We start from the raw sequence: 13919 nt of genomic DNA on the forward strand, positions 1-13919 counted from the left end.
GGACCATGGACGCACAACGCCGAATTACTGTGCCTAGTGTGGCCGCATGAAATCGAATTTATAATATCAGTTTTATAAAACCGATTTTAGCTAATTCGATATTATCCCATAGTGCAGACGTGGCCACAGACAAAGACTCCCCTTATATTTTCATTGCTCTATGATCTGAGGCAAGTACCACTTAGAATAAGGGGGAAACAAATAAACAACAGAAGGGAAAAGACCCAACTCTCAGAGATGCGGGTGTTTCTGTCCTCTCTCTCCTCTGCCTTCCAGCTTTTTTCTGTCCTTTTTGGCCAGGCCAAATCTGAGTGGCACTGTGATCCTAATGCACCAGGCCACAACATCACTCACTAAAATTTGGAGGGTGAGGGTGTAGGGCTGATAGGCCAGGAGGGACAGGGGCATGGGCATCCTTGTGGTGGAGAGGAGGGTTGGGGGTAAATCCTCCCCATGCTCCCTAGCCCCTGATTTGTATTTATTTAAAGGAGTAACAATACTTAATGTGAAAGCACTTTTCTGAGGAGAGGCCTAAGGAGAGAGAAGTATGTTGGGCTGTCAGCTCAACTGACATATTCACATGGATAAACCATATCAAAATATCTGATTTCAAATGAGAAAGCGTGAAGAGTTCAGGGTCGCTACCGCACCTTAACTTTGAACTGTGGTGAGGATGCAATTTTCAGACCATCGTTTACACATAGTCCATTTTGTCAGTTTCCCAAGGAGATTAAAAACGGCCATGGTAGTTCCAGTATTTGGAAAACAGGCTTTTCAATTACTGTTGTAATTAGTGCCTGTTAGCCACCACCACCACCCGTAAGCCCTTCAGAAATGCCAACATCATTCCTGGGTGTGCCATGTCCTCCCATAGGATCATACAAATGCTAGTCTATATGCTAGGTTCTGTACCACTTAAGGAGCCTGCGGGACAAAACAGCCTCTGCTCAGGGCAGTTGGGCAAGTGTCCTCCAGCTTCACTGTAAAAGACTTTTGATTTTAAAATTAAACTCAGTCATTGATTCTGTAACAAAGAAATAAAGACTTGGCCAGCCGTGGAAAACTCTGTAACCCACAGCAATTGATATGCAGATGCTGTAAAATGATGTTCATTTATTAAAATGCATGTCACGCCAATAATGATATTACTATGGAGTGATCTTCAGGAGATTATAGCTATCCAGCAAAGCATGAGAGGAGCAGTGAACTCCACCTCCTATGCCCTGCAGAGTATGATAAATACTACGGGGTGGAATTCAGGCCCCATTGAAGTCAATGGAAGTTTTGTCATTGACATCAACGGAGGCAGGATTTCACTTGTTGTGTTTGCTGTTGCATAGGAACCCCCATGCCAGATTAGATCAAGGGCCCAGCTACCTAGACACTGTCTACTGTCTCTGGAACTGGCCAGTACCAGATGTGTCAGAGGAAGGTGCAAGAAACACTATAGTGGTTGATTATGGAATAATGTGCCCAAGGAGAAACTTACTTTCTGGCCCACTTGTAGTTAGCAGTTGGCTTATACCCTGAGGCATGGTTTATATCCCGTCTAAAAGTTTACCCTATTTAAATGTAATTGTGGATGCTTTTATTATTCATATAAATGTCTAGACTTTATTGGATCTCACCAAGATCTTGATCTCAGTGATATTTTGTGGTAGCGAGTTCCACAGGTCAATTTGCGTTCCCTTCATTTACCTTAATTAGTATTTGAAGGTGTTTCTATCCCATCACATTAAGCCTTAGTCATAGAAGGGAGTTGATGGCTTGGGGGAGGAGAGGTTGCTGTACTAAAGCCTCTCTAGCTGTGGTCACTGGTTTGAAACTAGGCTGGATCTCAGGTGAACAAAAATTGCTACCTTCTCATGGCTGAGTGGCAGCCTCTGTGAAGAGTTGGTCTTGATCCAGTTTGTAGTGGACAATTGTCCACACAACAGAATCACCACTAGAGTTAGCAGCCTTATCAGTGTCAGGACATGGGCCACAGCCTGGATGATTGCACAGCATGAACCATTCTCCTGGGCACAAAGCAGCTGTCTTCAGGTTAGAGCTGAGACACACTGGTAGGCGGATGTGAAGACGCTTGTGCTTGCATTGCCTGGATATATCAAGAAATTCGGCCTTCAGGACTGTCAAACTAGCCCTAAAAGTACAACAAGGGCCTTATGTTCAGCCTCTGGTTTTGGGTGCTTCCATATTTTAGCACCCATCTTTAAGCAGCTGAGCACCCGTAGCTCCCCTTGACTTCAACTGGAGTTGTAGGTGTTTAGCATCTTCAGAATCAGGTCCCAGGGGACTCAAGCTGGCCACCCAAAAATAGACACATCCCTAATTTGAGGCCATTTTTTGAAAATTGGGCTTTAAACATTTTAGGGGTTGATTTGTTTCCTTTAAAGAAAAGTATCGATGTCAGAGCATTTTATTGGGCAGCATTTCTTGGAGACCCATTTGCTACCATAGGCATTACCGGGCATTTGAACTTTGGTTCAGTTGCGTCACTGTCAGCGAAGTTGAGGAGAAATGTGCATTATAGAGGTAGAATCATAGAATATCAGGGTTGGAAGGGGCCTAAGGAGGTCATCTAGTCCAACCCCCTGCTCAAAGCAGGACCAATCCCCAACTAAATCATCCCAGCCAGGGCTTTGTCAAGCCAGGCCTTAGAAATCTCTAAGGATGGAGATTCCACCACCTCCCTAGGAAACCCATTCCAGTGCTTCACTCTCCTCCTATTGAAAAAGTTTTTCCTAATATCCAACCTGGACCTCCCCCACTGCAACTTGAGAGCATTACTCCTTGTTCTGTCATCGAGTACTACTGAGAACAGCCTAGATCCATCCTCTTTGGAACCCCTCTTCAGGTAGTTGAAAGCAGCTATCAAATCCCCCCTCATTCTTCTCTTCTGCAGGATCAAGGAGCTTAACTGTGACAAAGAGAAGGTTAAGGGTTGACTGGATCACAGTCTATAAACATGTACCAGGGGAATATATATTTGAGAATGGGCTCTTCAGTCAAGGAGACACATTTATAATATGAGCCAATGGTTGGCAACTGAAACTAGACAAATTCAGACAGGAAATAAGGTGTCAGTTTTTAACAGTGAAGGTAATTAACCTTTGGGACAATTTACCAAGGGTCATGGTGGATTCTCCATCACTGGCAATTTTTAAGTCAAGACTGGATGTTTTTCTAAAAGATCTGCTCTGCTTCAAACAGGAATGAATTCAGGGAAGTTCTCTGGCCTGTGTAATCCAGGAGTTCAGACTAGATGATCACAGTGGGCCCTTCTGGCCTCCGAACCTATAAATAAACTCCTCTCAGGAGGCACTCAGCACCTTGCAAGACTAGGCCTTTTTCTATGGCCATTTTATCAATAGAGCTTTTTGGATTATAATGTGGGGGGGGGGGGGGGGGAATTGCTGGTATGAGATGTGAGTATCAGCCTGAGGCTGCTTGGAATGCTGCCAGTTTTCAGGGCATGCAAATTAAGACCATTACATAAGGGTTCCTTTAGCAATCTCCTTGGCTGGTAATGCTCAATGCCTGAAGCTTGATTTTACCTGCGTATTATGCACTGGACACATTTAATCCGATTTTATGTGGCTCATTATGAGTGGTTGGTTTTTGGTTGTTCTCTTCCCCCCTTAAATAAAGGATTTTTTGTAACTTTGCTACAAAACAGTCAGTGCCTGGCTGGAAGAGTCATTAGTTACAGTCTGCTAGAGCCTCAGGGCCTTGGCCACTAAGACATTACATGCTGGGAGACTAAATAATGACCTTTAATCTCCTAAAAGGCTGCTGTCCATTGCAAAACATGGCCCAGAGTCCAGGCTGGCCCTTGATTTTTGCAGACTCTATTTATAGAAAGGCCATATCTTTACTGCATAAAATAGTGTACTTTTTTACATCAAGGTTGCCATCTTAGTGTAAAATCTTAGTGCAGACTGTGGCGCTGGCAGACCAGCTGCCAGCTCATGCCAAGGCCCCTACGTCTCAGTGAACACTGACAGAGGCAGAACTGGAAACCTGTGTGGTAGCATTGTTAAAATAGATATTAAGTTCATAATAATGTGGTTAGGGTTTGGACTTTCTGACAAGCTTGTGAGTTGCTGCATACACTAATCTCACATCATCAGGAGTGCACATCGGGTGGTATGCTCCAGTACTCTGTACTGGCAAGAGATTTTTAGCAGATATGGGGTACTGGAAAAACTTGGGGAGGCTACCCCCCTTAAAGGAGCAGAACGTGGGTAGGGAGGGCATTCATTCTTTATATGGGTTTGACAGAGAATACATATGCTAACAAACTCAAGGCTTTGTTTAAGTTTGTTACTATATATATTGTGCTGTTAAGTTGGTCAGGAGTCCTCAAGAGAGGAAGGGTGGCGGGAACGGAAGGTGTTTAAACAGAGTTTTTGTTTCCTGCTCCAGCCTCTGGACTATGAACATATACTGATGGGAGCATTCTCACTAAGGGACTGAGGACTTTAAAGTAATCTGGAGCCTTCATATTTCCTTGATCCTCTGCAGATGGAGTTATGAGTTGGATATGGTACAAAGACTGCTCTAGCCACATTGACTGCTGATTTCTCCCTTGCAATGGACAAAGATCAGATGTCTGCTGACTTTCTCACATGAGTCAGCAGCCTTTGATACTTGTGGTATAAGCACCAGAGCCTTTGCTTGAGTGGTTTTGTTCTTTCCTCTCCAAATGTCAAAGCCTGTTCCCACTGAACTCAATAGCAAAACTCCTTTTGATCTCAATAGGAACAGGATTTGGCCCCAAGAGATCAGAGAATGTGAATTTGATCAATTGCTTATCTGCCCAGAGACAGTTCTCAGGCACGTTCTGCCGGGCTGATTTTGATTGCCCCTCCTGTATGTCGTGCTGAGGAAAATAATAAAACAATTTGGGCTGTAGTTCTATCAAGATGCACATGGCACACACAGTTCTATGCCTCTTTTCCATCAAAGCCAGATGGCTGGCCAGATGACGCAGCACCTTTGCTTTCCTGACAGGGAGCAATACTTAGTCCTTGTCTACATTGCCACTTTACAGCGCTGAAACTTCCTTGCTCAGGGGGATGAAAAAACACCCTCCCCCCCGAGTGATGCAAATTTCAGCACTGTAAAGTGGCAGTGTAGACAGTGCACCAGTGCTGGGAGCTACTCCCCTCGTGGGAGGGGTTTTACACAGCTCTCTCCCAGTGCTGGTACAACGACTACATAGCCACATTGAAGTGCTGCCGTGGCAGCACATTATCTAAAGGCATGTCTTCACTACCAATGGTAAAGATATTATGGCAAGGCACCTTCTCAGTCTCACCAGCCTCAGCTGTTTTTAGTCTTGGTGAGATGGGCTTAGGGTAAAACAGTCCCTCTTAGCTGCACAGGGGCAGTCCATCCTCTCAGCCAGGGTTTGGGGCTTGTTTTTCTCCCTTACAGGAGGGACTACAACCTTCCCTCCTGGAGAGGCTCACTATCTCACTGCTACTCCCCTACTGGTAGCTTGACTCTCAGTCCAATTCTGACTCTCTCTGTCCATTCTCCCACCAGGGGAGGGTTTAAAAAGGTTTCAGGCAGCCGTTAGTTGGAATCAGCTGATCCTAACTGACCTCTGGTAAGCCCTTCTCAGCTGAACTTGGTTGACCTGTAGTCACCCCTCCCTTGCAGTCGTCTATCCTGAGTTTATCACCGTAAGCTGGCAGAAGCTAGTCTGGATATAAGGGAGGCACTGATAGTGTGTTAAGGGAAAGTGGGGTGATTGCCCTTCCTATCCTTTCATTTAAGAAGTTTTCAATGTTGAGTGCTGCTGGATCCTCAATGACACTGGAAGTACAGGTGGCACCAGGGGCCGGAGGAATCATTTTACAACAGATGCAGTTGTCAAAGTTTAGACAGGTAAGGGGGGTGTCCGAGGGGAGAGGGAGAGCGTGCTGGCCCCGGGCTGTGGCGGGGTGGAGAAGAGTAACATGGAGGGTCAAGTGGGGAGGTCACTTGCCCCCCCTTGTGTCCCTCCCATGAGTGCAGTACTGGCAAGAAATGATTTTTACTTGCACCACTGCTTATAATATCTGGATCCCACAGGATACTGGGTTTCTAATGGTGCCACTGGCTCCATGGCACCGAGCCCACAACTGGGAAAGCCCCCCTCATTCCAGGTCAGGTGTGTGCCGAGGACAGCAGCTGACTGCCCCTCACTGAAAAGCAGAGCGTGCAGAGGGCAGTGAGCAGGAGGCAGCATCTGGCCCCATCTCCCCACAGCTGTTGGTCCCACTTGGCGGAGTGAGCAGGCGGGGAGGCTTGGCAAGGCCCAGGTCAGGAGTTTCTGGCTGCCATAAAGGCAGCTGGGCTCCCCCATGGTGCCCACATGTAGATTGTGCAGCCCCCATCTCGTCCCTGGGTCTAGGGCAATGCTGGTGGGAGGGTGCTGTGCACACAACTCCCCTGCCCTGCATTATTCAAATGCGGAAGCCAGGGAGCGTGGGGGTCCCGGACCATGCTAGGCAGGAGGCGGCAGCAGTGCCCAGCAAACAAGCACCCCAAGCAGAGGGTGCTCGTTGCACCAGGTAACCCCCGTCACCCCCACAGATCAGCTGGAGCACCATCGCCCATCCCGCCACCAGCACCCCAAGGGGAAACTGGATTTCCCCAAGCACCCTCTGCCCCAAAGTCCCATCAGCACCCCTGGGGGTGACTTGAGCCCCCTACCCCTGAGCTCCCCTGGCCCACCTGTGCTCCAGGCCTAGTGGGGAGCTGCACCTGGCCAGGCTGCAGCCAGGTGTGGCCTGGCCCAGTTCAGTTTGGTTTGGAGGAGAACAGGGGCAGATCAACAGCAGGGGTGGCTCTAGAATGGGGGGCCCGAGAGTGGTCTGGTGGGATTTGGGGGGGAAGGAAGGTCTGGTTTGGGAATAGAGATTCAGGAGGAGCCCTGTTCTGGTAGGCAATGGGGAGGTTCAGGTCGAGAAGGATCAGTTTGTAGAGGAGTCTGATCTGGTTCAGGCTGGAAGGGGATCTGGGCCAGTCTTGGGGTTTTGGTCTGAGGCGGGGATGATGATCTGGTCCACTTCGGTCTAGGGAGGGATGCAGGTCTGGTCCTGTCTGAGGGATTCAATCTGGGGAGGGATGTGGGTCTGGTCCCATTTGGGGGGGTTCAGTCTGGGGAGGGATGCAGGTCTAGTCCAGTCTGGGGGGTTTTGTCTGGGGAGAGATTGGAATCAGGTCCACTTTGGTCTGGGGAGGGATGTGGGTCTGATCCAGTTTGGTCTGGGGAGGGATGTGGGTCTGGTCCCATTTGGGGGGTTTAGTCTGGGGAGGGATAGGGATCTAGTCCACTTCGGTCTAGGGAGGGATGCAGGTCTGGTCCAGTTCGGTCTGGGGAGGGATGTGGGTCTGGTCCAGTTTGGTCTGGGGAGGGATGTGGTCTGGTCCCATTTGGGGGGTTTAGTCTGGGGAGGGATGGGGATCTAGTCCACGTCGGTCTAGGGAGGGATACAGGTCTGGTCCAGTTTGGTCTGGGGAGGAATGTGGGTCTGGTCCAGTTTGGTCTGAGGAGGGATGTGGTCTGGTCCCATTTGGGGGGTTTAGTCTGGGGAGGGATGGGGATCTAGTCCACTTCGGTCTAGGGAGGGATGCAGGTCTGGTCCAGTTCAGTCTGGGGAGGGATGTGGATCTGGTCCAGTTCGGGGAGTTCCGTCTGGCGAGCGATGCGGGTCTGGTCCAATTTGGAGAGTTGAATCGGTCTTTTGGGGGCACAGCTGGTCCTGATCTTAGTCCAGGGGTAGGCAACCTATAGCACGGGTGCCAAAGGCAGCACACGAGGTGATTTTCAGTGGCAGTCACGCTGCCCAGGTAATGGCCACTAGTCCTACAGGCTCTGCATTTTAATTTAATTTTAAATGAAGCTTCTTAAACATTTTGAAAACCTTATTTACTTTACTTACAACAATAGTTTAGTTCTATATTATAGACTTATAGAAAGAGACCTTCTAAAAACGTTAAAATGTATTACCGGCACGCGGAACCTTAAATTAGGGTGAATACATGAAGACTTGACACATCGCTTCTGAAAGGTTGCCGACCCCGTCTTAGTCTCTGTGCCTCACTACAAGCAAGACTAGTGTGACTAATGATACTGTAAATAAAACGTCTGAAAGTTTTTCATATTTTTTATTTTTTAAACATATTAAACATAATTCAAGCCCTGGTAGTTCATCTGCAAAATGTGAAGAGTGAGATAGTGTGATGGTTACTTTCAGTGGGAGCAGCACAGATGCTGTGGCCAGCTTTGGCTTTTGATGACTGCTTTTACCCACTCTGGTTTAGTTTGTATTTTTGTTTCTTTTAGAATTTATTTTATGTGCTCTTGTACGTTTTCTTTTTGCCCTAGGGCTACCATTGCTGGTCCCCTAATGGCAACCACCTCAATCTGCAACTTAAACTTGTAAATATAACCTGTGTGCTGGGTCAAAGACAACTCCCGTGTCAATCTCCTGTATTTTACAATTGTTCCCCATAGGGGCCCCTAAATATGTTTGGAGCTGGGCCCACAAAAGGTTAATCCACCATGGCAGGTCCTCTCATTGCTCCATGACTTTCTCCCAGTAAGTTTTCAAAATGCCTCATGAACTTTACCCATCCCACTTCCATTACGGTAACTGGTAATCACACCGGTGAGGTGCCATGCATCTCTTTCGGAGGAGGGGTACCCGCACACTGGCGGATGGTGGTGTTCCAGGAGGATTTTCGAAAGGAGCTGGATCACGCTGACATTTTGCATGGTGCCTAATGAATGAAATCTACAAGCACTGGGGCTTAACGAAGTAGGTGATCTAATGCCTCTCTATGCAGGAGTGGAACACTATCAAACTTACCTGGAGAGACTCTCGCTTCTTGACTCTAAACAAGCTTTCCCAGTTCGTGTGTTTACTCTTTAGTGTTCAATAACTGCTCAGAATCTCAGCAAATTAAATCATCCTTTCATGAGTGGTGCTGTCAGCTGAAAAGCAGGAGAGAAACTTATTTCTTTAAGTTTAATGAATGAGATTGGGTCATTGGTTTTTAAACAGACATTGCCATTGAGATCAATGGGAATTTCGGCTTAAAAACTGATGGTACAATTTGACCCAATATTGAGGCAAGTACTGCTCTCGTTGACAATGATGTGAAACCAGAGTAGCTTTAACAAGGTCAAATGAGTTACTCCAACTGACACCAGTGTAACTATAAGCAGAATGTGGTCTATTATCACTTTCCAGGTGGCTTGATATGTGGGGAGGGAGAGCTTAGTGGTTTGAGTGTTGGCCTGCTAAACCTAGGGTTGTGAGCTCAGTTATTGAGGGGGCCACTCAGGGATCTGGGACAGAATCAGTACTTGGTCCTACTAGCAAAAGCAGGGGGCTGGACTTGATGACCTTTCAAAGTCCCTTCCAGTTCCAGGAGATAGGATATCTCCATTAATCATTTTCCCCTACATAAGCATGCACCATTTTTATGTAACCCTTCTGCCAGGCCAAGTTGATAGCAGCAAGGGCTGGGTTCAGCACATAGAGGTTCCCTTTCAACAATACAATGCAAAACCGGCTCGAGCCCCCACCCAGTGACCTAGGAAAAGTACACAGACACCCCAGGACACCTCAAAGAGGCAATTCTTCCCCTCTCACAAGCAGTCTTGGTGAAGCAAAAATCTTTAATACCATGAGGTAAACAACACAGCATTAAATTGGGAAAACACCATAACTAGGGTTCATAAACACAAACCATGAACCCGAAGACCCACCTCCCAAGCGGATTGGACCGTATCCCATCCCTTTGGTTCTTGAGTCCAATAACCCAAAGTCACCCCTCCCACAGTTTCTCTTCCTGGTCAGTGCAGCCCAAGAGTGGTTCTTGAATCTAGCAGCCCAAAGTCACCCCTCCCACAGTTTCTGCCCTTAGTCAATGCAGCCCCCCCAAAGTTCAGAAGTTCCTCCGCAGAGTCTACCTTACAGTATACATGGAAGGTGGGGGAGGTGTGGAGTGTTCTGCTGCTCATGTTGACAGTCAATTGCTATACTGCTCCATGGGGTCTCCTGCAGTCTTCACCATGAGTCGCTCCTCTCAGCCAGCCATCCTGCTAGCCACTCACCAATAGATCTTCAGGCTCCCTCTCTTCTTAACATGCTCTCAGTGATTTCAGCTGGTAGTGGGGAGCCTCAGTGTTGGTGCACCTCTAGCCCAGCTTTTGTGATTTCTGCTCTACAACATATAAGACTTCTAATAGAACCAAAATTAGCTCTGTTATTACACAGTGGAGAGAGGCAGAGGTCAAAGTAGTGCTCTGCCTCTCTTAATTCACTGGGTTTTGGAACCCATGTCCCTTGCCTAGAGAGTGCTACTTAGCTGAGGGCGAGTCCCTCCATCATAAAATGCCAAGTACAGTTCTACTGTCCTTGATTCACATAACCAAGATAACAACACTTTACTACTCCTGCCCCAATAACAAAGAGCCGGGGGATCCCACAGCAGCCAAAGTGACCATTTGGGCCAGCAGTCCCATTATGCTAGGCAGGGTGGGTGTGCCCCTGCAAACAAGATCAGCCTCTGAAGTCTTTTTCCATAGCTCACCACCAGATGTCAGGGTAGAGCCCGTTCTGACTCTGCTTACATTTATATGTTTCATTTTGTTATATATACTTCTTTTCACCTCCATTTAGACCTCTGCTTGCATACCCCATCACTTTTAAAGACAAACCTGGCTGGTTCATCTGCAGGGACTGAACTTGAAAATCTGTGATATGAAAGCATAAGCCTCTACTCTAGACTATGAAGCCCAATAGCTGGAAGTGGTAGACTCCCAAACTGCTATATATGTTCCATCCACCAGAGGGGGACATAGCTACACTTGGCCAAGGTGTTTCACATACATGTTGTGAACATAATTAAAATCTGGGCATATATTGCTCTGTTATATTTACATTCACTACCATAGTCCCTAGACTTCCAATGGAAAATAAACATACCATGGCATTTGGGGTATAAATGAAGACACTTACAGCCAGATTCCAATCTTACTTACGCTACTATTACACTAACTCCATTGTGGCTTAATTGATGATACTCCTAGTTTACACCAGTTTTACTGCCGTTAGAATCGTGAGCTAAATTTCCAGATTTCAGTGGTGTCCACTGTACGTGAATATTGTGACCAGGATTTTAACAAATGGATGCGTACAGTTAGGCTTCTATGTCCATATTTAGGCACTTGAATAAGTGGCGTGAATGCAACTTTAATGTCCTATTCTGGAAAAAAGTGTGTATGTGTGTGTGTGTGTGTGTGTGTGTGTGTGTGTGTGTGTTTACAGCAGGGATAACTGTAAAACCAATGTAAGTGAGATCAAAAATATGATTGTGCTCATCTCTCTGTATCTATTCCTCCAATTCCCCTTTTGGCTTTTGGAAAGCTGATTAATATCATCTTTGAGACTGAAAGATCTGCAGGTTTCTGCTTCCTTAAAATATCATTACCTGCCACTGCATGAATCTAATTTAAAGAGCTGAATGCAGGCCTATTAATAACATTCTTTGCATGCCTCGATTCCAAACAAACCAGATGCCTAAAACTTTTAAACTGTTTGCAAGATCTTTTTAAAATCTCATTAAGCTGGCATTAGTTGGTCATATGAAATCCAGTTACTTTCTAGTTTCTAAACCCTTAACCTATTCACTAGTTAATGAAGAATTAACATGGTCACCTTTAGTCTACTATTCATGAAATCTATTAATCAGCTTGGGTATTACTTATATGGTGGTCGTGCCCACAATGTGCTAGTTGCTGTATATTTTACAGCTTGGAAAACCAAAAGGGAGAGATGTGACCTGTCCGAAGCTGCACAGCAAGACAGCCGCAGAGCCAGATAGAACTCAGGAGTCCTGATTCACAGACCCTCAGTAGACAACTGTGCTTTGCTTGATTCTTGCCTTCTTGTTCTGAAACCAGTAATCAGAGAAGTAACTGGGAATGCAAGTGTGAGCTTGGTCAACAGATTAGAAGTAAAACTGTTTTTAAAAAGCAGTGAGCATGTTTCCTTGTATATAATGGAAACCATTTCAAGCCAGGGAGTGCAGCAGCTCCGCTCACACCCCTAGTTCCAGCACCTATGTCGGAAACCCTGTCCTGGTGTATCTGTGAAGTGCCTTGAACCCCTCAAATGCTAGCAAAGGCACTATTCTTTGGCATGGCTGTAACTCGGGAGGCAATAAAGTTTCTGTAAGAGGCCCATCTCTTGTGGTTTGTTCACCAGCCCTGGACGCAGTGGCTCAGCTTCCCTGCTGTTTCACTCCTGAACCCAATAGCACTAGAGATGGCCCACTCCATCATGGCTCCACATGGAGGATCCGACGCTCAGCATGTTATGCAGAAAGTCAGGTTCCAAACATCTCTGTGTATCAATATTTGGTGGCAGGGTTTGAGGCAGGTTAAAATCAAGACACACCTTATTTCACCTGGGTGGCACCAGAGTCCTGCAGGAACTCAATAGATCAGTTAACCTTGAAGGGCTCCACCTGGCACTGGCAATAATTTTGGCCCTATTCCTGCTTCCTACCAAGCCACCCTCCTCCACTGCAAAACAACTGCCCCTAGCAGAAGGCGACATGACAATTAAATATAAATATAAATACCGCCCATGCTTACCAAACTATATCAATTCATTTTCTTCATCATGGGTGGACTCCACTGCAGATCTTTCCACAGTGGATGGGAGGAGGTAGTGTCAATCTCAAAAGTAATGAGAAGCCAAGATATGTCACTCATGGTTATATTAATTTTTGCTTCCCACTGTCTAAGTGTGATAACTTGTCAATTTCTTCATCTCTTAGAGGAATGCAGGCTCCTATGTTCTGCCTCTGTCCCTAACTTGTCCAGCTGGCATTCCAAGAAAGATAAGAACTGCGATTTGGTCATCCACTCATCCAGGACATTGAACAGCATCTTAGTTGTAAACACTTTTGGAAATATCAATTTTGTTTGGAAACTTACATCCCATAGCCAATAGTTCAAAAAGATTTAAAGGCAAATGTCCTCTCCCTTCTTGTCTGGGTCCAAAGGGAGAGAAACCCTTTTACTAGCTTTGAAGTGTGATCAGTCACAACCCAATTGCTTTCTAGTCTGTCATTGATTTGTCACCAGTTTAACTGAGAGCAGAAACTGGTGCATGTTTTCTATACAAACTCTTTGGCTAGAAGTAGGCAGGAGGATTAATATGATAATGGATACCTCCTTAAAAATTACATCTCAGAACTGTGTTTTGGGATAGATCCCATCATCTTGGAAACTCTCCAGCTCATGGATAGCTTGGTTCTCTATAGCACGGCTTGTAGTCAAACAACTCATATTTGTTCAATGGATGAGCAGACTGTCTCCAAGGAGAGAAGCTTGGTGTCGTGACTTGGCTGATCTGGCAACTAAAGAGTAGGTAACATTTTGAAGAAGACAGACCTCACACAAATGTAAAAAGAGTTGGTCTGGATTTGAATAATTCCAGTGGATGGAAACAGAGATATTGCTCTTCTCCCCTCTGTGCATCCCTTCTTTCCATTTCTTTCCCTGCCTTTTTCTTTTCTATTTTTTGTTAGTTGTTTTTAACCTTTGTTTTGTTCTACCCTTGCTTTTTGTTATATAATAAAACGACAAACCCGTCACATTAATGAGTCGTACTAAGGCATTTGAAGTTCAGATGCCTTCAGCACAACCCCACTATGTAGATAGCGTCCTTGTTGGCAAACGGCTATTTTCTTTAAGCCAATACCCAGGGGACTTGATCTGTCAGTGCAGACAGGAAATTGCTGAATGTCAGTGATCTGATAAACAGGCATGAGCTCCCCTGCTCTACCTACCAAAAGCCATTCTTTCACCACTTCTTCTAATTAGAAGTAACAGACTT

This window comes from Chelonoidis abingdonii, chromosome 2 (assembly GCF_003597395.2).
Source record: "Chelonoidis abingdonii isolate Lonesome George chromosome 2, CheloAbing_2.0, whole genome shotgun sequence".
Classification (NCBI taxonomy): Eukaryota; Metazoa; Chordata; order Testudines; family Testudinidae; genus Chelonoidis; species Chelonoidis abingdonii.